We start from the raw sequence: 27,253 nt of genomic DNA, 5'->3' as shown, positions 1-27,253 counted from the left end.
TTCTAGTTTTCTAAAGCCATTCAAATTTCAAAGTTGAGATTAGTTTATGCAAATTAATCTTTTCTATATTTTAAAATCCACTTTGGTGTAAGATATAAATATATGCAAATAATTTGATACATATTCCTAATAAAAAAACATTCATGGGGATCAAAGAGTCATGTAAATTGGTCATAAGATCTGTGTTCTACTTAACTTATCCACAAAACTTGGTTAATCATCTTAGCCACATATATTTACTTCCTGAAAAAAAAAGGGAAGTTTTATTTCATTTAGGCTTATGTAACTAATGACTTGAACTGATTACCAAGAAGAAGAATCACAGCATTTTAGAGTTCCTCAGATGAAGATCTGATGCCTAGAAAGGTACACGACCTGCTCATATTGCACAGGTAGGCAGTGGTATACCTGGTACCCCAAACCCCAAACCGTTGACTCAGTGCTGTCCAGGGTACTGTGCCATATTTCAAACGGAAAGAAATTCTAAGGTGGATTCAATCACCAGTTTATCTGCAATAGCAAAAGCTATGGGAATTTTGCTTTCATGTGCTTTCCATTTCTAGAACTCATTAGCATTTACATTTTTATTCATTTATTTTAAAATTTTAAAATTTTATTTACTACGATGAAATAGTCTTTTTTAAAAAAGATTTTATTTATTTAATTGTGTGAGAGAGAGGGAGAGAGGGAGAGCAAGGGGGGGGGAAGCAAAGGGAGAGGAATAAGCAGACTCCCCACTGAGCAGGGAGCCTGATGCGGGACTGGATCCCAGGACCCTGGATCAGGACCTGAGCTGAAGGCAGACGCTTAACTGACTGAGCCACACAGGTGCACCTTAAATTTTTTTAGAATTTACATTTTTTAAAAAATGCACCAGACTTGGACAACTACATGCAAAAGAGTGAAACCGGACCACTTTCTTATACCATACAGAAAAATAAACTCAAAATGGGTTAAAGACCTAAGTGTGAGACCTGAAGCCATAAAAATCCTAGAAGATAGCACAGGCAGTAATTTCTCTGACAACAGCCATAACAACATTTTTCTAGATATGTTTCCTGAGCAGGGAAAACAAAAGCAAAATTAAACTATTGGGACTTTATAAAAATAAAAAGTTTCTGCACAGCAAAGGAAATCATCAACAAAACTAAAACACAACCTACTGAATAGGAGAAGATATTTGTAAATGACATCTATGATAAAGGGTTAGTATCCAAAATATATAAAAAACTTACATAACTCAACACCAAGAAAACAAATAATCCAATTTTAAAAAGGGCAGAAGACATGAACAGATATTTCTCCAAAGAAGACATACAGATGGCCAACAGACACATGAAAAGATGCTCAATATCACTCATCATCAGGGAAATGCAAATCAAAACCACAATGAGCTATCACCTTACACCTGTCAGAATGGCTAAAATCAACAACATAAGAAACAACCAGTGTTGGCAATGATGTGGGGAAAAAGGAAACACTCGTGTATTCTTGGTGGGAATGTAAATTGATGCAGCCACCCCTGTGTTTATTGCAGCATTATTTACAATAGCCAAATTATGGAAGCAACCCAAGTGTCCATCAATAGATGAATGGTTAAGTAAGATGTGGTACACGTACACACACACACACACACACACACACACACAGGAATATGACTCAGCCATAAAAAATAATGAAGTCTTGGCATTTGCAATGACATGGATGGATCTAGAGGGCATAATGCTAAGTGAAATAAGTCAGAGAAAGGCAAATACTATACGATTTCACTCCCATGTGGAATTTAAGAAACAAAACAAACGAACAAAGAAAAGGAAGAGACAAACAAAAAAACCAGACTCTTAACTATAGAGAAGAAACTGATGGTTACCAGAGGGGAGGTGGGTGGGGGGATGGGTGAAATACGTGAAAGGGATTAAGGAGGGCACTTATCATAATGAGCACTGAGTAATGCATAGCATTGTTGAGTCACTATATTGTGCACCTGAAACTAATATAATACTGTATGCTAATTTTAAAATTTTACAGTTTTGATATATATGTAATTAATTAAAAAGCCATAAAAAGGCATCAGACTCAAAATATAAGCAAAAGGATTTCTAATGCCTTTTGCCCCCTCTTTTCACTTTAAATGCATAAATAAAAAACAACTGGCAGGGGAGAAGTGGTAGAGGAGGTGCAGAACATAGGGAAGGCTGTGTGTGGAATAATGCTCTGGCTCTGCATAAGGCCTGAAGTAATCAGATAAGTGGGCAAGCTACCACCAGTCCCAATTCCTGTCTCTTGGAACACGCTTCAAGCTTCTAGTTAAGTGTCTGTAAGCTCCAAAGCATTCTGAAGAAATCAAGAGTGTTCAAAGCTAACTGGAGTCCTGACTAGAATTGCAAATAGCTCACTGGCAAAAGCCCCCATTCCCCTTCCCAGCATAATTTTTTTTCTTGTATTTATCACTTTTTACCATATTATATATTTTCCTATTTATTTATTTTTTTAATATTTATTTATTTATTTATCAGAAAGAGAAAGAGCACAAGCAGGGGGAGCGGCAGGCAGAGGGACAAGCAGGCTCCCCGCTGAGCAGGGAGTCCGTTGCCCTTGGGGGCTCAATCCCAGGACCCTGGGATCATGACCTGAGCTGAAGGCAGACGCTTAACTGACTGAGCCACCCAGGCGCCCCTCCTATTTATTTTGTTCATTGCCTGTTTTCCCTCACTACAATATAAGCTTCCCAAAGGCAGGAATTTTCATCTGTTTTGTTCTTGCTCCAACCCTAGTGCCTAGAACAATGTAGGCACCTAGTAGATATTCAGTAAATACTCAATGAATGAGTGAAAAAGTATCGGCCCTTTGCCTTTTCTTTACTTAATATGAATTGTAGCTGGTGGAGCCACTCTGGAAAACAGTATGGAGGTTCCTCAAAAAGTTGAAAATAGAGTTATCCTATGACCCAGCAATTGCACTACTACCCCAAAGATACAAATGTAGTGATCCAATGGGGCACATGCACCCCAATGTTTATAGCAGCAATGTCCACAACAGCCGAACTATGGAAAGAGCCTAGATGTCCACTGACAGATGAATGGATAAAGAAGAGGTGACATAGGGGTGCCTGGGTGGCTCAGTTGTCAAACATCTGCCTTCGGCTCAGGTCATGATCCCAGGGTCCTGGGATTGAGCCCCACATCAGGCTCCCTGCTCCGCAGGAAGCCTGCTTCTCCCTCTCCCACTCCCCCTGCTTGTGTTCCCTCTCTCGCTGTGTCTCTCTCTGTCAAATAAATAAAATCTTAAAAAAAAAAAAAGAAGAGGTGATATATAAACAATGGAATATTATGCAGCCATCAAAAAAATGAAATCTTGTCATTTGCAATGATGTAGATGGAACTGGAGGGTATTATGCTAAGCAAAATAAGTAAATTAGAGAAAGACGAGTATCATATGATCTCACTGATATGAGGAATTTAAGAAACAAGACAGAGGATCATAGGGGAAGAGAGGGAAAAATGAAACAAGATGAAACAAGAGAGGGAGACAAACCATAAGAGACTCTTAATCTCAGGAAACAAACTGAGGGTTGCTGGAGTGGTGGGGGGTGGGAGGGATGCGGTGGCTAGATGATGGACATTGGGGAGGGTATGTGCTGTGGTGAGTGCTGTGAATTGTGTAAGACTGTTGAATCACAGATCTGTACCTCTGAAACAAATAATACATTATATGTTAATAAAAAAATATGAATTGTAATTTAGGTATGTTTTCTGGCTGAGTTATATAAATAATTGTGGACTTTCTCTGAAACCAAAATGCTTTTCTAACATGTCAGCTCAAAAAAACTTGTTTTCCACATACCAGGACAACATTACTAATACTACTTTGATTTTAGCTGCCTTCTGAGCAAACCAGTCGATAAGTCCAGCTCTAAAATAACTTTTATATGTTTAAAAAATGAAAGAGCTGAAGAATATTAGGATCAAAGGTAAAAAAAAAAAAAAAGTCATTGAACTGAATCCAAACAGGTAAACTTAAAAAAGCTTCTGAGTTTTGCCCCAGAATGGGATGGAATCTTCAGAAAAGTTACCCTAAGATACTGACTCTCTGGATATTAAAAAGTGGATATTAAACAAGTTACTACTCTGCTTAAAAATTCTGGAGATGCCATGACTTGCAAAACACGTAGTGAAAATGGCTCATGAACACTGAACGATAAAAAATCTAGTTGAGGTGAAAGGAGAGTATACATTAGAGTCAGAACTCCCCTGAAACAACACTAGAGGTAGTTGCTTGTTTTGTTTGTTTTTTTAACTTTCCAGAAATCACGGTCCTTTTATATGACTTTCCTACAACTACAAAAGTATTGTAAAAGATGGTGTTACCTTGGAAAAAAAAAAAAGCAAGAAAGCAACAGCATATCAAAAAACAGGACTAAGAACTTCTGATAGTATGGTTTCACTATCTTTTCTTTTTTTTTAAGATTTTATTTATTTATTTGAGAGAGAGAGAGAGAGATTGAGAGCACAAGCAGAGGGAGCAGGAGAGGGAGAAGCAGACTCACTGTTAAGCAGGGAGCCCGATGTGGGACTCGATCCCAGGACCCTGGGACTATGACCTGAGCTGAAGGCAGACACTTAACGACTGAGCCACCCAGGTGCCCCTCTTTTCTTTTTTCTTTTTAACCATTGGGTTATTTCAACTTACCTTTCTGCACGATGGCTTACTGATTGCCATAATTCCAGTAGGCTTAAAGAATGAAAACAAATTCATTGACAGAACTGCTGGATACCTACAGTTAAAGCACTGATCGTGTAAGACCTGGTCACTTCAGGCCTACAAAATTTACAGGTCAGACCATCAGCGTCCCCAGGCCACTGATTCTACCAGGACCTGGGCTTCTACCCAAGGTAAAGCAAGTTTATGAGAAGAATCCTTTTGAAATCCTGAAGCCAGGTTATTCTACCACGTTTATCATTTCCGTCATCATCTTCAGTCACTGTTCAAAATATAAGTCCTTTTTGTCATGCCTTTTTGTGCCGCTTATACTTTTGCTTCCTTTTCCCATTCCTGACCTCCCACTAGTGGGAAATGCCAATGGGACATTAGGGAGCAGCTCCAGATCTCCAATGATCTCCTTCAGCTCCCTTTACCCGTTCTTGGTATGGATAAGTGACATTCTTTCAACCAGTGGCACCCCTAAGTCCCTTGGTTATAGAGATTCTGGAGCCCCCACTGCTTTCACTCTTCCTTTACAAAGCTTTCCACTCTGCCTCCTGAGATTTTCCATGATAAACAGATTTCTCCTCCACATCCTTAACCTAATCATTGAACACCTTCCACCTGACTCTCCCCTGGGGACTCATAACTAACTTCTAATTCGTCCATAAGCACATTGCTTGCCACTTTCCATACTGGAGGCTGCTCATTCTGCAAAAGGCAATGTATCTGGAAGTCACAAATTAGGGTCATTCACCTCTATTCTCCCCCCCCCTTTTTTTTGGTAAAAATCTTTGATCCCTTGGGACTCTAGTCATTGGTGACCCATTCTCTATCCCTGCTTGTCTGTGTTTGGTTTTTTTTGTGTGGTTTTTTTTTTTCTGGTCTCCTGTTTGGAGGGAAAAGTAAATCAAATTAACTTTTGTTGGTCTCCTAGTTTAAGAGTTGGCAACTTTTTTTTATATATATAAAGTATCAGATAGCAAATACTTTTATCTTTGTGGGCCATATTGTCTCTGTCATAACTCTTCAATTCTGCCATTTTAGTGCAAAAATAGCCATAGACAATAGTAAACAAATGGGCATGTCTGTGTTCCAATAAAAATTTACAAAAACAGGCATCAGGGTAGATTTGGCCAAGGGCTGTAGTATGACAACCCCTGTCTGAGTATGTGCCAGTCACTATACATTATCTCACGGGAAACTATAATGACAATTCCCCAATAGGGCAGAGTAGTAGACAGTGAAGATTAAGTACCTAGCATGGTGACTGGCCTATAGTAGGTGCTTGATAAATGCTTGCTGCAAATGATGATTAATCTTAAATGACTCTGCAAGATAAATATTTTATGCTGGAGGAAAGAGGCTCAGGGACATGAAAGAACTTGCTTATGGAGTAAACAAGGATCCAAAAGCCTAACTGCTAGATTCTTTCCCAATGAATATGGTTTGTCCGAGTTTGATTTAACTGTAGAAATCTAGGTGAAATGAGTAGTAAGTCCCAGGAAATGGAGTTTAGGGGAGTAGTGGGAATAGATTCAAATTTTCTGCAGAAACCTGCCTTCTCCTTTTAGTTTTCTAATTGATGATCCTCATTAGGAGCTATTAGCACATCAAAAGAGTATTAAAATAGCAATTAACTTTGGTGACTAAAGTAAACACAAATACAATTTTCCCTTTGACAAGCTCAAAAGAAAATGCTCTAATAATTTTAATGAAGGCAGTGGGCACCAGTAAATAAATCATTAGGTTGAGAATTAACATGTCATTCGAGTCAGTTAAGACAGGATTTGCTAACTTGCTTTGTTCTCTTTTAGGCATTGTCAGTTAATGGTTATTGCTAGCATAGAATTATTCACAACCCGTATTTAATGCTCTGGACCCAACTCAAAGAACTTTCTCATGTAGACTGCACAGGGAAGAAATACAGATGAGAGTTCCAGATGTTTCAGACATGCTCAGGCATATGTGTAGGATTGGAGAGGCAGAGCTAGCTGGGGTTTACCTGTCCTAGGATTTCGGTAATCCCTGGGATGGAACAATGACCAGAAACATGGAGGCTGAAAAGTGGTGGAGAGAACAGACTCCTCATGGGCTGCTTAATTATTTGATTGATTCACCAACAATATTTACTACTGTTCTGGGTCCCAGGGATATAGTAGTGAATAAACTAAAGTTCCTGCCCTTATGGAATTTACATGCTGATAGCAAACACCTAAATAGACAAGAAATGTCAGTGACCAGAGGATGGGGAAAATTTAACACAGGGCAAGATGATATAATGTGGGTGTTTTTTTTTTTTTTTTTTTAAGATTTTATTTATTTATTTATTTATTTGAAAGAGAGAGCCATAGCAAGAGAGGGAACATGAGCAGGGGGAGTGGGAGAGGGAGAAGCAGGCTTCCCACTGAGCAGGGAGCCCAATGCGGGGCTCCATCCCAGGACCCTGGGATCATGACCTGAGCCGGAGGCAGACGCTTAACGACTGAGCCACCCAGGAGCATATGTGGGTGTTGTTTTAAATAGGGTAGGCAGGGAACATTGAATTAGCAAACACTAAGCACTTCTCCTAGCAGAAATAGTTTCCTGAGAGCCTTTGTTCACATTCGCTTCAACTAATCAACACATAACCTTGTTTTATGTGTTTCTGTTTAAAGAAACCTTATTTAATATATATCATTGATTTCTTAACATTGAATTCATGGTCAACAGCATTGTAAGCCATGCCTGAAAACAGCTTATCTAATACACTTCTACCCAGTCCCTCCAAAGCTTTCCTTTCTATACCACTAATGCCTTTCTGGGTGTCAAGGTCACCCTGTTCTGTATCCTGGAAAACTAAAAAAGAGCAGTTGTTTACAGGCACAACGTGGTTAGGTGTTCAAGTCTCGGGATACAGGCTTACATTCTTGTAGTCAAGAGCCACAGCTCTATGCAGGCGGATGCCAATGGAAGGACTCTACGCCTCAACGGTGGGACACACAGCTGAGATGACTGCTTCATTTGACTGTACATAACTGTCTCTTGTGCCCCACTAAATGGCCATCAATAGTCTGTAGACATTGGCCCTTTTGTGGCTTCCCAGGAGTGGCCTCTGAGAGTGCTGGACAGTTCTCCCAATGCCGACCCCTGCTCCGTTTCTCCTCTGTCTTGCCAAATGACCTCCTCCCTAACCCCTAGTTCATGTGATCCATCTTTGGATCTGGGGCTGGAAGAGGACATCATCTGGCAAGATAGAGAAGATGGTGGCACCAAATAATGAAATGAGGTAGCTTCAAAAGGAATAGTTTTTTGGGGGGGAGATATTGTGCAGGGAAGGAATTAAGAGCTATGTTTTGAACATGTAAAATGTTAGATGTCATCTAGAATTGGAGGTAGAGTTTGATGGTTGAGTCCATAGCTCAGGGAAATTTGGGTCTAGAGAGGTAAATTGGGGAGTGAACAACAAAAAGGGGTTGAAATTATTCTGGTTTCTATGGATTCTTCTTAGAGACACCTACTAGTATTCAGTTGATCTTTTCTGTGTGAGAGGAACCATAAAAGTAGGGGAAAATTTGAATAGGTGGTAAAGGGTATTAGCACCAGATCCCAGTGATTTTTTTGTCAGGGCACGTAAAACAATACTGCACTTATTGAACTCATATTAAATATAAGCCAGAAGTTGAATATTAATCTTGAGATTTTTAAGCAGTCTTTGATTCTTTGATTCTTTTTTTTAAAGATTTTATTTATTGGGTACCTGGGTGGCTCAGTCAGTTAAGTGTCTGCCTTTGGCTCAGGTCATGATCCTGGGGTCCTGAGATTGAGTCCCTCATAAGGCTCCCTGCTCAGCGGGAAGTCTGCTTCTCCCTCTGCCCCTCCCCCTAATTGTACTCTCTCTCTCTCTCTCTCTCTCTCTCTCTCGTGCAAAAATAAATAAAATCTTTTAAAAAATATATTTTATTTATTTATTTGTCAGAGAGAGAGGGAGAGAGCAAGATTTACTATGAGCTGAAGCTGGGCAATAAACATAGGAAGAGTTCATTATATTATTATTTTTGTTGATGCTTCTATTTTATTGTTTTTGATTTTTTTTTTTTTAAAGATTTTATTTATTTGACAGAGAGAGACACAGCGAGAGAGGGAACACAAGCAGGGGGAGTGGGAGAGGGAGAAGCAGGCTTCCTGGCAAGCAAGGAGCCCGATGCGGGGCTCGATCCCAGGACTCTGGGATCATGACCTGAGCCGAAGGCAACCGCTTAACGACTGAGCCACCCAGGCGCCCCTTGTTTTTGATTTCTTAATAAAATTTTTTAAAAAAATGATCTTTGAAATAGAGAATACAAAAATTTCTTTTTTTAAAAAAGATTTATTTATTTATTTGAGAGAGAGAGCACACAAGCAGGAGGGGCAGAGGAAGGAGAGAGAATCTCAGGCAGAGATTGGAGCCCCAGACAGGGCTTTGATCTCAAGACCCTGAGATCATGACCTGAGCCGAAAACAAGAGTCAGACACTTAACTGACTGCACCACCCAGGTGCCCCTAGAATACATATATTTCTTGATCTGTGGTGAGGACAATTTGCTCTGATGTGAGAAATAAAAGAAAAGAGGCCTTGTGTCTCAGATATTCATATAGGCTATCTTCCTGTCAACCTCTCTACCCATTATTTCTTTCTCTGTTTTTGCTAATCCCTACTCTTCTTTGTGATTTGTTCTCAGGATCATTTACTCTACTTTGATTCAACACCAAGAGCCTTGTGCCAGTCCTTCCCACTGCTGGTCCAGCTATGTAGGCCTAGTAAAGAGAGTTGGATAAAGAATATGCTGACTAACTCCAAAAGACTCTAGATGAGGCCATTCTGATAATGCTGAGACAGAGTCCACAGCCAGATAAGATACTGGAGTGGAGCATAAAGAGAGTGTGCTAAGGCTTCCTGTGCAGAGTAGGACACACTGGCTCATTTAGATATATGAATAATGCAGATCTAGTGTTTGTTGGTGTCATTCTTACTTAAAACTCTTTTCTAGAAGAATAACATAGCGCCTGCAGGCATGAATCACCAGGCCTTCAAATCCTATGTTTTCAAAAATTGATGATTGAGGGGCTGGGACCAAATAGCTTACCAGTGTACGATATGTGGATTATACATTAGAAAGTGGAGATCAGGCTCAGATTTTCATGCTATGGAGGCTACCCTAGAGAATCTAGAGTTAAATTACTCTGACTGGGAAAAAAAGAGCTAAGAATTTAGTAGTTTCTCCTCCAAACTCAAATATGAAATCACTAAAGCTGAGACTGGGAAACTCTAGGTACATCAATAAACTTTGCTGGACCTTAATTTCCCCATCTATCAAATGAGTTAATTAGAATAGATGATCTCTAAAGTTTCCCTCTACTCCAAACTCATGATTCCATGAAATACTTAAAACCACTTTTTTTAATTATGAAAAAATTTAAAAAGCCATAAAAAATAGAGAACACAAAGAACCCCCAGTAGCAATCACTCCATTTCAACAATCGTCCAATTTTGTTTTACCTAAACTCCTACTTACTCACCATTCTACCCCCATTGCATTATTTTGAAGCAAATCCTAGATATCATATGAAATACATTTTAATGGACTCTTTTGGAGCAAAGATAGTTTATAAATAACAGATCAGGAGAAGTCAGTCTTTTCCTGGATACCTTCTCTTATTGCAACTGTAACCATTATCATTAAATTTAGTGTGATAGGATGCTAAGAAAACACATGCAAAACCCTGTTAGACTCAGTCAAGGAAGAGCTACCATTAATGAACACTTGCTATCTTCCAGGTATTACTATGATGTATTAATAATTTTGGCTATGAAAGAAATTACCGCCCCCCCCCCCCAAATTTTGCAGCTGGAAACAAGAAGCATTTCTCATCTCACAGTTTCTGTGAGTAAAGAATGCAGAAGCAGCTTATTTGGGTGATTCTGGCGCAGGGTCTGTCAGGAGGCTAAAACGGAGGTGTTAGCTGTGGCTACAGTCACCTCCAGGCTCAACTTGGCAAGGATACACTTCTGAACTCATTCTCAGGGCTGCCTGATGACATGGTAGCTGGCTTCCCCCAGAGTAAGCAATCCAGCAGGACAAGAGAGAAAGAATCCAAGAGTGAAGCCACAGGTCTTCTTTTTTAATAGCCTCATCTTGTTAGAGACATCTCATCATTTCTGATGTCGTCTGTGTGTTAGAAGCTAGTCAATAAGTCCACTCCACACCCAGTGTAAGGAGATTACACAGGGCATAAATCAGGAAGCAGGGATCATTGTAATCTACAACGAAAGGCTGCCTACCACATGTGCTAAGTATTCATTACTGGACTGGTCTGTTGGATATTATAGCTTATTGTAAGTTAATAAATGATCTCACTTCTTATGAATATAATTTTACCCACTTTACACATGAGGAAAATTAAGTAACTCACCTGAGGACGGAGTGGAAGAAAGTGAGGGAGCCATGATTTATTTCAGTCATTCATCAAATATTTTTTTGCAAGTCTATCATATATTGGTTATTCTGAATCTGAAAGAGAACATGACATATGAATATACATGTGACATGTGAACCTTGCTCTCAAGGGCTTACAATCTAGTATGGAATTCAGACGTTAAGAAATTACAAAAATAGGGGTTGCTTGGCAGACTCAGCCAGAAGAGCATATGACTCTTGATCTCAGGGTTGTGGGTTCAAGCCCCACATTGGGTGTAGAGATTACTTAAAAATAAAATAAAAAAAGAAATTCTAAAAATAATTAATTACCATAATCAGATTCAACTGTTAGATTTATAATGCTTCTGTTAAACATGGAGTTGAATAAAACAGATCAAAAGAAATAAAGAAGTATAAAGGTCTTTGAATATTCCTGTGATAGCCAATTTTTAGTTTTTCGAGGGAACAAACAGGAAGAGGAAAATAATATGGGATGCTTCAGCACTGAAGATGGCTACCCAAAATATCTTGTTTATTTTAAGGAAATTTACAGGATTTCCATTCAACTCTTTTGCAATGCTGATCCACAGAAATCTGCAGTGACCATGCCCAATCACATGTCTGTATTCCCTTCTTCAATGGACTGGGTGTTTCTTCTATGCATTCTTGCATCTAGAAAGGCTCAGCTGAAACTATGATACTATAGGATTATAACAAGCTCCTCTCCCATGTTTTAGACTCAAATATTTACATGTTAAAAATTAAAATGAACTTATTTTAGTGCTGGGCACATAAGATTGCAGTTGAGAAGGTTGCTGAATCAAGGACTTTCAGACCTAAGAACAGCTACCGAGGTAAGAAAATTAGGCCCCAAATATACAAGTTCATTCCATGAAACTTTAGGTAGACAATGGCAATGACAAATCTATGGGAAATCTATAGGACAATTAAAATAGTGAAAAAAATTAAAGAAATTCTTAAATCCCACATTGCAAACTGAGAAAAATCTGTCAATCAAATGGAGGAGATACATTGCTTCTTCCATTTTTCACTTCTGTGGTTGCAAAAAACCCAGAAGAAAAAACTCCCTAAGTGTGTTAACGAAATCTATCCATTAAGACATCTTGTCTATATTAAATCTTTTAAAACTATTAATTAATATGCCTGGAGAAAGGAAGGACAAGAAGTCCTCAAGCTAAATTTCCAGTTATTAGTTCCTTGAAAAACTTCTGTCCAGGTTGTCAAAGATTGGTTTTCACTGTGCTCAAACTGACTCCAAACTATTACTAAATAAGCCTTATATCTATTGCTGTGCATTTCTATAGAATCAATTCTGACTGCTAATGTAGTTAGGAAAATAGTTTCTGCCATTGGCTACAAAATTCGAACTATCTGTATATGCAATAAACTTCAGAAGTAAACCGACAACAGAGCGCTCATGACTGAGGTCTAATCTTACACTTTTCATCAAAAGTGCAGATTGAATCAAGAGAGTAATTCTCAGGAAAATGATCATTATATATTTGAATATTCATCAGAGATACCCAAATCTTACCCGTTCTAATTTTGACCTGCCATGGAATCTGTGAAATCATTCGCCATTTATTTTTATTTTTTTGTCAGGAGATAAAAAATGTTGTTTCAAACCACTTGCTTCTTACTCAATAACTAGTTGCTATTTTTCCTCATTCTAATAACTTCCAAACGTTTGTCAAAAATAGTTTGCAAAATTTGCACGAAGGCGAAAGGACTTTGCATGCATCCGTGTAGATAAGGAGCCTACACTTAGGAGGCAGGAGAGGACTTAAAACAAGCCATTTCTCCATTTGGAGTCCCCATCCCGACATCCCGGCCGAGGCAGCGACACGGGGCACGGCCAAGGACTCTCTTGGGACGCTGCAGCGGGGAAAGGACTTCGGGAAGCGCCAGTCCGCGGGTCTCTCTCCAGCCTCAGAGCCCCCCTCCCTCCCCCGTCATGCGTGGAAATTCCAACTGCCACCGTGGGAACGAAACTTCTCTTCCAGAGACCTGCATCCCGCGCGGCATTCTCAATGACTTTGAGGGACTCAGCGTCACTTTCCCCGTCTTGGATAAAGCGGAGAGGAGCAGCCGCCACCTGCCTGAGGCCAAGGCAATAAACCCACACCACACAGAGAGTCTGAGCCCCGCAAGAAGGGGTGCAAAGCAGCGCTCAGGGCTCTTTCCTCCCAGCTCGATTTCGGCTGGGGACCGGCAGAGCGGACGCGGAGGAGGGGCTCCAACGGGGTGGGGCTGGGACCTCACGCCCCGCGGGGGTCGCCGCGGGAGGCGGGGGGAGGGGAGCAGCGGCCGCGCGGGCTCGGCCCTCCCCGGGGGCGGGGCTCTAGCTCTGCCCCGCCCTTCCCCACCCCTCCCCCACGTCCTTTTCCACCCGCCCCCGCAGTAGGAAAGGGAGAGGGAGGGGGGGGAAAAGGAAAGTGCTGTTCTGTGGAAAGGGGCGGAAGGAGGGGGAGAAAAAAAAAGAAAAGGGAACAGAAACATGGCCGTCAGCTGTCGGAGCGGTAGTGCAGCGGGCAGCTCCTAAGCGACCCGCCGCCCGCACTGCCGGACTCGAGAGAGCAGAGCCGCCCGCGCGAGCTCGCGCTCCCGGCCGTTATCGCTGCACGCGGCGCCCCTCGAGACCGAGCCCGTGAGGCGGCGCAGGCGCAGATCGGGCCGTGGAGGCGGCGGCCGCGGGAGCAAGTCCCCCGCCCGGCTGTGCCTAGGGCGCGCAGGCCGCGAAGCCGGCGCTTTCATGCCCCAGGAAGGGGCTGTGTCCGGGTGGCACTGAAGGTGGAGCGGGCGGCAGGTGAGTCTGCGGTGGAGGGCCTTTCGCGGAGGAACCCTGCGCCGCGCCGCCGCGGGGCCCGCGCTCCTGTGCTGCGGGGGGCTCCGGGCAGGTAGCAACTCCGAGGGCTGAGTTCCGATGGCCCGCCTGCGGGGGGTCGCCAAGCAGGCGGAAAGTGGCCGGGGCTGGCGTTCCCGGCCTAGTTTCTCCGCGGTTTCCGGGGGCGGGGAGTCCCCGGAGCCTGCGGGGAGTGATGATGGGGGGAGAGGCCGCGCCAGGACGGGCCTCCCCGCGCCGCCCGCCCCGGCTCCTGAGAGCCACTTGCCAGGACGCGCGAGGGGTCTGGGCCCTGGGGACCTCCTGGGCGACGGCCGGGTGGGAGGGGGCTGGGCGCGGAGGGGGCGGGGATTGGGTTAGAGTGGGTGGAGAGCGAGGGCTGGGTCTGGCGAGAAGGGTCCGGAGACCGCGAGGGGAGACCTGGGGGCCCGGGCAGGTGTCGCAGGTGAATGGAGGGCATGTCCTCCTCTGCCTTACCGTGGCTGATCCTCAGGGCTTCCTTGTGGGAGATGACTTTTCGGAAGGCTGGTGCCATTAAACTCCGAGTGACTAAACACAAATAAAACCAACTAATGAGCGCCTAGTGCCCTGACTTGTGTAGAGAGCTGTAACTTTTCTGCACTGAGGATGCTGTCTTTTTTTCTTTTGCTGCTTCATGGACCTTTTTCCCTTCCGTCGCATCAGAACAAATAAGGAATGACCCAGTTTTAAAGAGTACCAACGTCCCATCCTTTTTTGTGTTTGTTTCACACGGGAAAATTTAGGCCAGTTACCGAAGTTACTTGTGCAAATATGAGGGTAAGTGTCATCTCCAGTAACGAACGAACCCTCAGCTGTCTGTGTGTTTTGCCTAAAAGAGATTGTCAAACATCGTAATCTGGGAATTTGATTTACTGAGACTGCTTAATTGTGTTCAAACTCTTGTTAAGTCTTTTTCCCTAGACCCCAATTTGCGGTAGGAGTAGCTCTTCCCTTCCGGTCTTCCGGTTTAGAAGGTGAGGGGTATAGTAAGACAGGGAAGAATATTAGGGCCAAGGCGCCAAGTTTTTAATGAATACTTGATTTGAGGGGAGCGTGTGTATTAAGCTATCCGAAATGAAGAGCATAGTTTATGATGTTCTGTGTATACGTAAGAGCAAAATCGGTATCAAAAGGAAAACTCTGTGCGTTAAAGAATGTCTGTCAGTTCTTGTTCAGTTATAATCATTAAAAAAAACCCATTATATTTTATTTTCTGCCCTGTTCTTTGTATTAATTACCGTTAAAAGGTTGATAAACTGTCCTCTTGCTGTGAGACTGGGGACTCAGAAATGAATTTAGATTTGTATTCGTGAGGGTGAACTGCCTCGTATAGGCTTGTTTTGACTCATTTTTCTCATAATGACAAACTCAATCCACACTTTGCACTACATTGGTATCTCGTGTGGCCATTTTGCAAAATAGTTGATTTTAGTGAACCGGTAATATGCTAGTTGATTTTGGCCATACATAGTACCTCACTTAGTGCACTACGTTTTTAGACTTGTTAATTTGGATAATAGACAAGCAATGATGTTAGAAATGTTGAAGTTGTATATTGGAGTAATTTATACTCTAATTTGTAAATGAGTGCATCCTGTTGTTGAGAGTAAACATAGTATTTTGTAGTATAAACTTGAGTTTTCAGCTGAGGAAATTGGCAGTAGAGCTGGTGTGTGGGGACTTCTTAAAACGCAAATGTTTTAAATTATAAGGAACTGCAGTGATGTGTAGGCTGTGACAATTCGTGGTGCCAGACTTGGAAGGTTATTTGGTTGAGGTGCTCTCTATAAACATGTTAAGTATCTTCAGTAAAAGCTAGTTTGTAGCTATACACAAGGATTTAAATGATAAAGATACATAAAGGCACCTTTGCTCTTTGTGTATCTTCCATTTAGGACCAAAACATCTCATATTTTCTTTGGAGTTTCCTGCCAAGACAGTTACTGATTTTGCATTGGCTTTGCTGCTCGTTTTGAACGTTAGTCTTACCCTTGCAACTTAAGTACAGGTTGTAAAGAAAAAGAAAGCTGCTGAGTCAGAGGCAGGTTGTCTCATTTGGTCTTTCTGATTTGCAGAAGGGAATTTCTGTTAGAATTTCAATTTCCAATATAATATGCTTGCTGAAACTGAGATAGTAAGGGCAAATAAGCTTTCCTGATGCAAGAATTAAAATTTTATCTTCTGTCAGCTATTGCCTCGAGTTTTATCTCCTCTTTCAGATTGTCAGTTTGACAGACTTGTAGTAAATGGAATGCCTTGTTGGGATTGGAGATTGCTTTGTAAGACTTAAAAGTTAGGGAAAGTTGTACATGTTATAGCTGGTGTAAAGGTGTAGGGTTAGCATCAGATTGTAGGAAATTCCAAAATCAGACATATTTATTATTTGAAATGTAAAACAGTATTTTTTGGGAAGAAATTAGGTAATTTATAAACTTAAAAATTTTTTCTACTTATGTCAGTACATAATACATACAAGTAAGTATAGTAGAGCTTAATGTGCTACTTGAAAACTTTCTATTGGAAAAGAATATAACATGATTAAAGGAAATTCAAAAGGAAAAAAATTTAATTCTCACCTATCTTACATTTTTCTGTATTCTTATTCTACTTGTATAATATATTAATATAATGTACTAATCCTGTCCATACTTGTATATAATTCTGTGGTTAATAATCATATAATTGTCTTTTTTTTATTTTTAAAGACTTTTTATTTATTTGAGATAGAGCATGCCCAGGAGCAGGGAGGCAGGGCAGAGGGAGAGGGTGAGGGAGAAGCAGACTCCCTGTGGAGTAGGGAGTCTGAGACTCCGGGCTGGATCCCAGGACCCTGAGATCATGGCCTGAGCCAAAGGGAGACGCTTAACCCACTGAGCCACCCAGGCGCCCCATATATAATTGTATTTTTTTTTTTTAAATTAGAGTCTGCGTGTGCACATGGTAGGTGGAGGGCAGAGGGAGAGAATCTCAAGCAGACTCCCTGCAGAGCCCATTGTCTGGGGGCTTGATCTCAGGAGCTGGAGATCATGCCCTGAGCTGAAATCCAGAGCCTGCCGCTTAACTGACTGAGCCATCTAGGCGCCCCATATAATTGTCTTTTTAAACATAACATGTTTTCCTTGGTGCTGTTACTTTATGGCTTTGTAATAGTCAAAAGTTTTACTGTTTCATAGTGGATTTGACTATTTCTCTGTCTTTTAACGTTTTAGTAGTTCCACTTTATTACTCTTAAAATAATGTGATAATGAAATCATTTTGCTAATATGATAGTACAAACCAAATTATTATTATTTTTTATTTTTTTTAAAAGATTTTATTTATTTATTTGTCAGAGAGAGAGCACAAGCAGGGGGAGCGGCAGGCAGAAGGAGAAGCAGGCCTGATGCGGGACTTGATCCCAGGACCGTGGGATCATGACCTGAGCCAAAGGCAGCCGCTTAACCGACTGAGCCACCCAGGCGTCCCCAAACCAAATTATTTTTTAAACTTTTGAAAAATTAAACATTCTTTGAACTGTTTCGTTTGCAGTGGATTATTAGGGCTCCTCTAATATAGTATTTAATTGAGAACAGAATTAAAGAAAGATGAAAAACCGTAGATATGCCTGTATGACTTGAATTCATTGAGTAGGTAGCATAATATAAATTCATAATTCTCCCTGTTACTGATTTGCTACGTTTCTATGTTTATTAATTTTACTTTTAAAATATAGTAAGTAATAGTCTTATAGGAATTCTTAATTCTTTTTTTTTTTTTTAAGATTTTATTTATTTATTTGACAGAGAGAGACATGGCGAGAGAGGGAACACAAGCAGGGGGAGTGGGAGAGGGAGAAGCAGACTTCCTGCGGAGGAGGGAGCCCGATGCGGGGCTCGATCCTGGGACCCTGGGATCATGACCTGAGCCGAAGGCAGCCACTTAACGACTGAGCCACCCAGGCGCCCCACTTCTTAATTCTTAAAGTAATACTGTGGGGCATAAATGTTTCTCAGTGTAACTTATTTCAACCAGACCTAATATTTACAAATCTAGATTTATATAATCATTTGACTTGTAGAAGAGTAATCTTATAGGATTTTAAAAGTCTTTGAAATATTTTAAAGGATTCCTTGAATCTAGTTTTTTTATTGTGTATATGCAGTTTATATATATCTTAATTTAGGGAAACTTAGATCCTAAAAGCATAAATGTTATGAGTCTCTTTAATTATGGAAAAAAGAATGTATGAAATAGGTACTGTGCTACCGGCTAGGGATAAAAAGATGAATAACATACAGTCTGAATATTAAAGTCTAGTAGGATAAACAGTCTTATAGATATGCATCACAACTACAACATGACAAATCTAAAATAGAGCAAATGTCTCTATAGAAGCAGAGGGAAGTCCCTAACTATTTTTGGTGTGGATTAGAGGTGGTGAATTTACATAGAGGGAGACATTTGATTTAAAACTCGAAAGAATGATATGAAAAGGTACAAAGTAATGAAAACAGTGGATTTAATTAAAATGCAAGTAATGTAGTATAGGTACACAGGTAGTTTTGAAGGGAAATAGAGACTAAGCTGGAGGGGAAAGCAGGGCTATGTCATGAAGGGTCTTAAAAGTCAAATAAGAAATTAAGACCATACACTGTGGGAAACAGGAAACCATATAATGATTTTAGGCTGTAAATATGTTTGGCTCAGTTGCGAAGGATGGATATGGGAGAGCAGCTTGAGTGAGGCTGCAGGTTCATCAGAAGATCTTGAAGGCATCCAGGTGAGAATTGAGAACAGCAGTGGTAGGAATGGGAAAAAATGAATAGAATTGAGAACTGTTATGTGATACAAACATTTTTCTGTGGCTCAAAAGCCTTGTCTTTACCCTTATCTTCTCCTTGTCCAGTATGCATCTGTCACATCAGCCAACTTTCAGGTTCTTTCTCTTAGAACCCTTGCATATGCTGTTCCATTTACATGTTAGTTTTTCTGAGCCAGCATTCCTGATCACACTGTCTTGTTAGGGAGATCAGTTACCATCAGACCACCTAGTTATTTCATTCTGTAGAATTTCTTTTCTTACTTTCCTTCCTTCCTTCCTTCATATTTGTTCACCTTACCAGTTTGGAGGTTATATGCGATCTGGCGCCTTTTTATTTTTTTAAGTGTGGGTCTATTTCTGGTCTCTCTTTTTCTGTTCCATTGGTCTATATTCTTATACCAGTACTATATTGTCTTTATTGCTATTTCTATATAGCAGACCTTAGAATCAGGTAGTGTATGTCCTTCAACATTGTCTTTTTTCAACATTGCTTTAGTTATTTTAGATCTTTAGCATTTTCATATAAACTATAGACAATGCTTATCAGTTTTTACAAAAAGCCTGATGAGGAGAATTGACATCTTACTAATAATTGAGTCTTCTGATACTTTAATATGGCATATCGCTCTATTTATTTAGGTCTCTAGTTTTTTTTGGTAGTGTTTTTGTAATTTTTCTTTTGTAGGTCTTGTATATATTTTGTTCAATTTATCCCTAAGTATTTAATGTTTTTTGATGCATTCCGTTGTCAATGATACTGTATTTTAAATTTTTTTTCCCCAGTTTTTTGTTGATAGTATAGAAAATACAGTTGATTCTCTTGCATATGCTGTTTTGTATTCTGTTATTCCTAAATTCACTTTTTACGTCTAATAGTTTTTATGTAGATTCCTTAGGATTTTTTTCATACACAATCATGTCTACAGAGAAAGCCATTTTTGTGGCTTCATTTCTAATCACTATGCGTTTTTTTTTTTTTTTTTTTTTTTGCGACTAGCTAGATTAGTGCTATTACCACTAGTAGATTAGTGCTATTCACTAGAAATATAATGCAATTTAAAATTTTCTAGTAGCCCCACAATGAGAGGCAACACTAAGTCATTAAATATAACACATTTTTTACTCCACTACCTCCAACATACTATTCACATGTGTAGTAGTTTCCCCAGCGCTGCCATAACAGATTACCACAAACCATGTGGTCTAACACAACAGAAATTAATCAATCTCAGTTCTGGAAACTAGAGGTCTGAAATCAAGGTGTTGGCAGGGACTTGCTCCCTCCGAAGACTCTAGGAAAGATTCCTTCCTTGCCTCTTCCTATTTCTGGTGGTTGCTGGCAATCCTTAGATATAGGGCTATTTAGATTTTCTGTTTCTTTTTGTGTCAGTTTTGGTAATTTGTGTCTTTTAAAAATTTTGTCCATTTCAAATAGGTTGTTGAATTTATTGGTGTGAAAGTATTTATAATATTCCGTTGTTACTTACCAGTATTATTTCTTTCATTCTTCATATTGGTAATTTCACCTCTTGCTTTTTTATTGATTTAGAGGTATTGGTTTCTGTTGCTATTGCTTGTCCATTTTCAATTTTATTGATTTCTGCTCTTTTTGTTTTTTTCTTCTACTTACTCTTGGTTTAATTTGCTTTTCTTTTTCTAGCTTCTTTAGGTGAACCCTTAGATCACTGATTTAAAAACTTTCCTCTTTTCTAATGTAAGTGCTTAAAGCTATAAATTTTCTTCTAAACATTACTTTAGCTGAATTTCACAAATTAATTTCTGTTATTTTCATTCAGCTCAGAATATTTTCTAATTTCTCTTGTGATTTTTTTTTTTTTTTTGATGGATTATTTGGAAGAGTGTTGTTTAATTTCTAAATACTTGTGGAATTTTATAAGATGTCTTCCTATTACTGATTCCAAATTTAATTCCATTGTGGTCAGAGAACATGTTGTGTATGATTTATATTCTTTTAAATTTATCCAGGCTTTATTTATGGGCCAGCATCTTGTTTATCTAGGTGAATGTTCTTCGTGCACTTGAAAAGAATGTGTATTTTGCAGTTGTTAGGTGGAGTATTCTATAAATATCAGTTATATCAAGTTGATCGTGTTCTTCAAATTTTGTGTATCCTTACTGATTTTCTGTATACTTGTTCTGTGAACTAGTAAGTGAGAAGTGTTGGACTTTCTTTAATTGTGGATCTGTTTATTTCTCCTTTCAATTCTGTCAGTTTGCATATGAAAAGATGCTCAACATGACTCATCATCAGGGAAATAGAAATCAAAACTACAATCAGATACCACCTCACATCTGTTAGAATGGCTGAAATTAACACAGGAAACAACAGATGTCAGCGAGGATGCAGAGAAAGGGGACCCCTCTTACCCTGTTGGTGGGAATGCAAAATGTGCAGCCACTCTGGAAAATGGTATGGAGGTTCCTCAAAAAAGTTAAAAATAGAACTACCTTAGGACCCAGAAATTGCACTACTGAGTGTTTATTCAAAGGATACAAAAATAGTGATTTGAAGGGGCACATGCATCCTGATATTTATAGCAGCATTATGAACAATAGCCAAATTATGTTAAGAATCCAAATGTCCATTGATTGGACAGGTATATATGTGTATGTGTGTGTGTGTATATATACATATATATATATGTGTGTGTGTATATATATAATGGAATATATATACATATATAAAAGGGAATTTTACTCAGCCATCAAAAAGAATATCTTGCCATTTGCAATGCAATGGTTGGAGCTAGAGTATATTATGATAAGTGAAATAAATCAGAGAAAGACAAATACCATGTGATTTCACTCATATGTGGGATTTTAGAAACAAAACAGATGACCATAGGGGAAAGGAAAACAAAAGAGAGGAAGAGGCAAACCGTAAGAGACTCTTAACTATAGGAAACAAACTGAAGGGGAGGTGGGCAGAAGGATGGGCTAAATAGGTAATAGGTATTAAAGAGGGTGCTTGCTATGATGAGCACTGGGTATTATTTGTAAGTGATGAATCACTAAATTCTACTCCTGAAACTAATATTACACTATATGTTAAGTAACTAAAATTTAAGTAAAAATTTAAAATTTTAAAAAGAAACCACAAAAAACCCTCCCAACCCCCCCCCCCCCCCATTCTGTCAGTTTGTGCTCCATATACTTTGATGCTCTTCTTAGATGTATATACTTTTAGGATTGTTAAGCTTGATGAATGAACTTTATTATGGGATGTTTCTCTTTATCACAGTTCTGAAGTCCTCCTTTGCCTGTTGGTAATATGGCCACTCAGGGGACGCCTGGTGTCCTGGTTTCGACTCAGGTTGTGATTTCAGGGTCATGAGATCGAGCCCAGCATCAGGCGCCACGCACTGTGTGGAGTCTGCTTGAGATTTTCTCTCCCTCTGCCCCTCCTGCTTGTGCTCTCTCCCTCTCTCTCTCTCAAATAAATAAATAAATCTTTGAAAAAAATATGGCCACTCACGCTTTTTTACATGCTAAATGTTTTTGCATACTTGCACTTTTTTAGAAAGTAGACTTTGTTTTTTATTTTTTTAAAGACTTATTTATTTATTAAGATTTATTTATTTATTTATTTGATAGAGAGAGACAGCGAGAGAGGGAGCACAAGCAAGGGGAGTGGGAGAGGGAGAAGCAGGCTTCCCGCTGAGCAGGGAGCCCGATGCGGGGCTCAACCCCAGGACCCTGGGATCATGACCTGAGCCGAAGGCAGATGCTTAACGACTGAGCCATCCAGGCGCCCCAAGATTTTTTATTTATTTGAGAGAGAGAGAGCATGGGTGAGCACAAGCAGGGGGGAGGAGCAGAGGGAGAGGGAAAAACAGACTCTACACTGAGCAGGGAGCCTGATGGGGGCTCAATCCCAGGACCCTGTGATCATGACCTGAGCTGAAGGCAGATGCTTAACCAACTAAGCCACCCAGGTGACCCTAGACTTTATTTTTTAGAACAGTTTTAGATTTACAGAAAAGTTGAGAAGGTAGTACAGAGAGTTCTCTACACCCTGGACCCAGTTTCTCCTATTTTTAACAGCTTATTGATTAGTATGGTACATTTGTTACAATTAATGAACTAATGTTAGTACATTATTATTAACTAAAGTCTGTAGTTTATTCAGATTTCCTTAGTTTTTACCTTAAGTACTTTTTCTGTTCCAGGATCTTATCTAGACACACCATTACATTGAGTTGTCATGTCTCCTTAGGCTACTTTTGTGTATAACAGTTTCTTAGTCGTTCCTTGTTATTCATAACCATGACAGTTTAGAGGAGCATTGGTCAGGCATTTTTTAGGATGTTCCTCTAGTGGAATTTTTCTGATGTTTTTCTTAGGATTAGAGAGGGGTTATGAATTTTTGTGAGGAAGATCGATCAGAGAGGTAAAGTGCCATTTCCATCACATATTAAGGATGCCTGCTATCAACATGATTTATGATCTTGATGTTGATCTTGATTACCTGGCCAAAGTAGTGTTTGTCATGTTTCTCTACTGTAAGTTTAGTCCCTCTTCTCCCTTTCCGTTGCGTGCTCTTTGGAAGGAAGTCACTAAGCTCATTTTACACGTAAGGATTAGGGAGTAACATTCCTTGAGTATCTGCAGAAGTTATTTGAAATTCTTCTGCATGGGAGATTTGTCTGTTTTCCTTAATGACTTATGGATATTTATTTTATACTTTGGGTTATAATCCAGTACTACTTTATTTGCTCAAATTGTTGTAGCTATTGTTTTTGGCTATTGAGAGCTCTTTCAGTTGACTCCTGTGCTCCTTTAACATACACTCTCAGTGTGGGTTTATACTCTCGGTGTTTATTTTTTGAACACTTACTTTCTGGCACTAAAAAGTGCTCCAGGCTCATTTTGTATATTTTCTGTTCCAGTCCCAGAATCAGCCATTTCTTCAAGATGTTATTGTTTCTTTTGATTGGAGAATAGTGTTATAAACCAAGATCTTGGGGTGCTAGGTGTGCTGATTGCTATTGGTGTGTCATCGCTTCTAGGCCTTCTCAGCTGATTGAGCAAGGAAATATACTTGTGTATATTAACCCATTCTGTACATATATTTATAAGTCTGTATGTCACCATCTGTATTTATATTAAGCTAAATATGAGGTTTTTAAAAATTTATATATATATATATATATATATATATATATATTTAAGCTAAATATGAGTTTATACTGAGTCTCTAATCCATTACGGGTGGATCATCATAGTTTCCTCCCCTTACTTACCTGTAGATTCCTGCTTTGACAGTGAGAAACCTGGCTCCCACTGTCCATCATCTATTTATGTAGTTGTTCAATTCCAGTACACATATATAGCAGTATCAGAATTGTTAACTCATACTCCTGTGGGAAACAATTTTTTTTTTTTTTTGGTGGGAAACAATTTTATCAGCTAGAGTGCCTTTTGGCAGTTCCTTTTGCCTTTAGTTTTAAAGACTCCACTCATTTCTAAAGTTACTTTGGTCAGCATCTTTTTCCTCCAACTCCCTTCAATGAGGTTGTTTTATACATTTGTAATACAGTTATATTCTCTTGACCTACTCCACATTGCTTCGGGGGATCCCCTGACCTCCTCAATGGTTTTTAAAATTTTTGCATACATTAAAGCTCATTTTGTATGCTTTAAAGTTCTATGGATTTTGAAAAAAAATTTTTTAAAGATTTTATTTATTTATTTGACAGAGAGAGAGAGAGAGAGCAAGAGCAGTAACACAAGCAGGAGGAGCGGGAGAGGGAGAAGCAGGCTTCCCGCTGAACAGGGATCCTGATGCGGGGCTCGATCCCAGGACCTTGGGATCGTGACCTGAGCTGAAGGCAGACGCTTAATGACTGAGCCACCCAGGCGCCCCTCTATGAAATTTGACAAGGTCTATGAATAATGTCATGTATCCACCATTACAGTGTCCTATTGAATAGTTTTACCTCTGTAAAAATCCCCTGTACTCCAACTCTAAAATCCTTTCTGCCTCACTTCAAAGCTTTGGAAACTACTGATCTCTTTTTACTGTTTCTGTAGTTTTTTTGCCTTTTCTGGAATGTTATATAAATGAAATCATAAATGGGTGCCTGGGTGGCTCAGTCATTAAGCGTCTGCCTTCAGCTCAGGTCATGATCCCAGAGTCCTGGGATCGAGTCCCGCGTCGGGCTCCCAGCACGGTGGGAGGCCTGCTTCTACCTCTCCCACTCCCCCTGCTTGTGTTCCTGCTCTATCTCTCTCTCTGTCAAATAAATAAATAAAATCTTTAAAAAAAAATGAATGAAATCATACAGCAATTAGTCTTTTCATATTAGCATCTTTCATTTTGCAATGTGCATTTAAGGTTCCTTCATTTTTTATTTTTTTTTTAAGGATTTTTATTTATTTATTCATAAGAGTCAGAGAGAGAGAGAGAGAGAGGCAGGCTCCCCGCTGAGCAGGGAGCCCAATGCAGGACTCGATCCCAGGACCCTGGGATCATGACCTGAGCCGAAGGCAGACGTTTAACCATCTGAGCCACCCAGGCACCCAGGTTCCTTCATTTTTTTTATGGCTTGATAGCTCATTGCTTTTTATCACTGAATCATCCATTGTATGAATGTATCACAGTTTGTTTATCCATTCACCTTTTGAATGACATCTTCCTTGCCTCCAGTTTTTGGTGATTATGAATACAGCTGCTATACACATTGTATGTAGGTTTTGCATAGACAAAAGTTTTCAAATGAATTTGGGTAAATACCTAGGAGCATGATCACTGGATCATACAGTAAGATTACGTGTAGCTTTTTTTTTTTTTTAAAGATTTTATTTATTTGTCAGAGAGATAGAGAGCACAATCAGGGGGAGTGGCAGGCAGAGGGAGAGGGAGAAGCAGGCTCTCTGCTGAGCAGGGAGTTGGATGTGGGGCTCGATCCCAGGACCCTGGGATCATGACCTGAGCTGAAGGCAGTCGCTTAACCGACTGAGCCACCCAGGCGCCCCAAGATTATGTGTAGCTTTGTAAGAAACTGTCACACTGTCTTCTCAAGTGGCTGTTCCATTTCCCATACCCATCAGCAATGAATTTCTAGTTCTGTATCCTCATCAGCATTTGGTATTGTCAAGTTTTCTTTTTTTTAATTTTAGCCATTCTAATAGATGTGTATTGGTGTCTCTTTTCAATTTGCATTTCTCTAATGACGCTGAGCATTTTTCCATATACATATTTGTCACGTGTAGATTATCGTCTTTGTTGAGGTATATGTTCAAATCTTTTCTCTATTTCATTTTTTTTTAATAGATTTTATTTATTTATTTGACAGAGACAGATAGCAAGAGCAGGAACACAAGCAAGGGGAGTGGGAGGGGGAGAAGCAGGCTTCCCGCGGAGCAGGGAGCCCGACGCGGGGCTCGATCCCAGGACCCCGGGACCATGACCCAAGCCGAAGGCAGACGCCTAAGGACTGAGCCACCCAGGCGCCCCTTCTCTATTTCATTTTTGCTTATTGGGTTTGTTTTCTTACTGTTGAGTTTTCTGTATACTTAGTATACTTGTACCTTTATCAGATATGTTTTCTCACACTCTGTAGCTTGTCTTTTTGTTCTTTTCACCATGTCTTTCACAGAAGTTTTTAATAGAGTCTACCTTATTTTTTATTTCATGGATTATAGTTTTGGTATCTAAAAACTCATCGCCAAACCCAAGATCACATAAATTTTCTCCTACATTTTCTTTTTTCTTTCTTTTTCTTTTTTTTCAAAGATTTTATTTATTTATTTATTTGACAGAGAGAGACAAAGCAAGAGAGGGAACACAAGCAGGGGGAGTGGGAGAGGGAGAAGCAGGCTTTCTGCTGAGCTGTGGCTCGATCCCAGGACCCTGGGATCATGACCTGAGCCGAAGGCAGATACTTAACTGACTGAGCCACCCAGGTGCCCCCCCAAACTTAGATCTTATTTGAAGAATGAGTTATATATCCACAAAAAATTTTTTTTAAAGATTTTTATTATTTATTTGAGAGAGAGAGAGAGAAAAACAGCATGAGAGGGGACAGGGTCAGAGGGAGAAGCAGGCTTCCCGCTGAGCAGGGAGCCCGATGCGGGGCTCTGTCCCAGGACCCTGGGATCGTGACCTGAGCCGAAGGCAGCCGCTTAACGACTGAGCCACCCAGGTGCCCCTCTCCTACATTTTCTTATGGAAGTTTATAGTGTTGCATTTCATATTTAGGTCTAGGATCCATTTTAAATTATTTTTTGTAGAAGGTGTAAGGTCTCAATCTAAATTCTTTTTTTTTTTTTTTGCATATGGAGATACAATTTTCTACCACAAATGGTTGAAAGACTGTACTTTCTCCATTGAATTGCCTTTGCTCCTTTGTCAAAGTTCAGTCATCCTTTAACTTTTAACACGTTTGTGTCTTTCTATTTAAAACA

The 27,253-nt window shown here is 39.9% G+C and overlaps 1 protein-coding gene across 4 annotated transcripts in view; it reads left to right on the top strand.

Annotated features, from left to right (window-relative positions):
- Positions 1-13,607: 13,607 nt before the first annotated feature.
- The window catches only part of DENND4C (DENN domain containing 4C), a 137,280-nt gene continuing 123,634 nt past the window's right edge, over positions 13,608-27,253 (top strand). For 3 of the 4 annotated variants that reach the window (XM_032392472.1, XM_032392470.1, XM_032392471.1), the window contains exon 1: positions 13,608-13,965. The gene's annotated coding sequence lies outside the window, so the exon portion shown is untranslated. Of the gene's footprint in view, positions 13,966-14,685; positions 14,800-27,253 lie in introns of all 4 variants that reach the window. The other variant, XM_032392469.1, reaches the window with a different exon arrangement.

The sequence above is a fragment of the Phoca vitulina genome, unplaced genomic scaffold (assembly GCF_004348235.1).
Source record: "Phoca vitulina isolate PV1807 unplaced genomic scaffold, GSC_HSeal_1.0 scaffold67, whole genome shotgun sequence".
In the NCBI taxonomy this organism is placed as follows: domain Eukaryota; kingdom Metazoa; phylum Chordata; class Mammalia; order Carnivora; family Phocidae; genus Phoca; species Phoca vitulina.
This window is presented reverse-complemented; position numbering and strand designations above follow the sequence as displayed.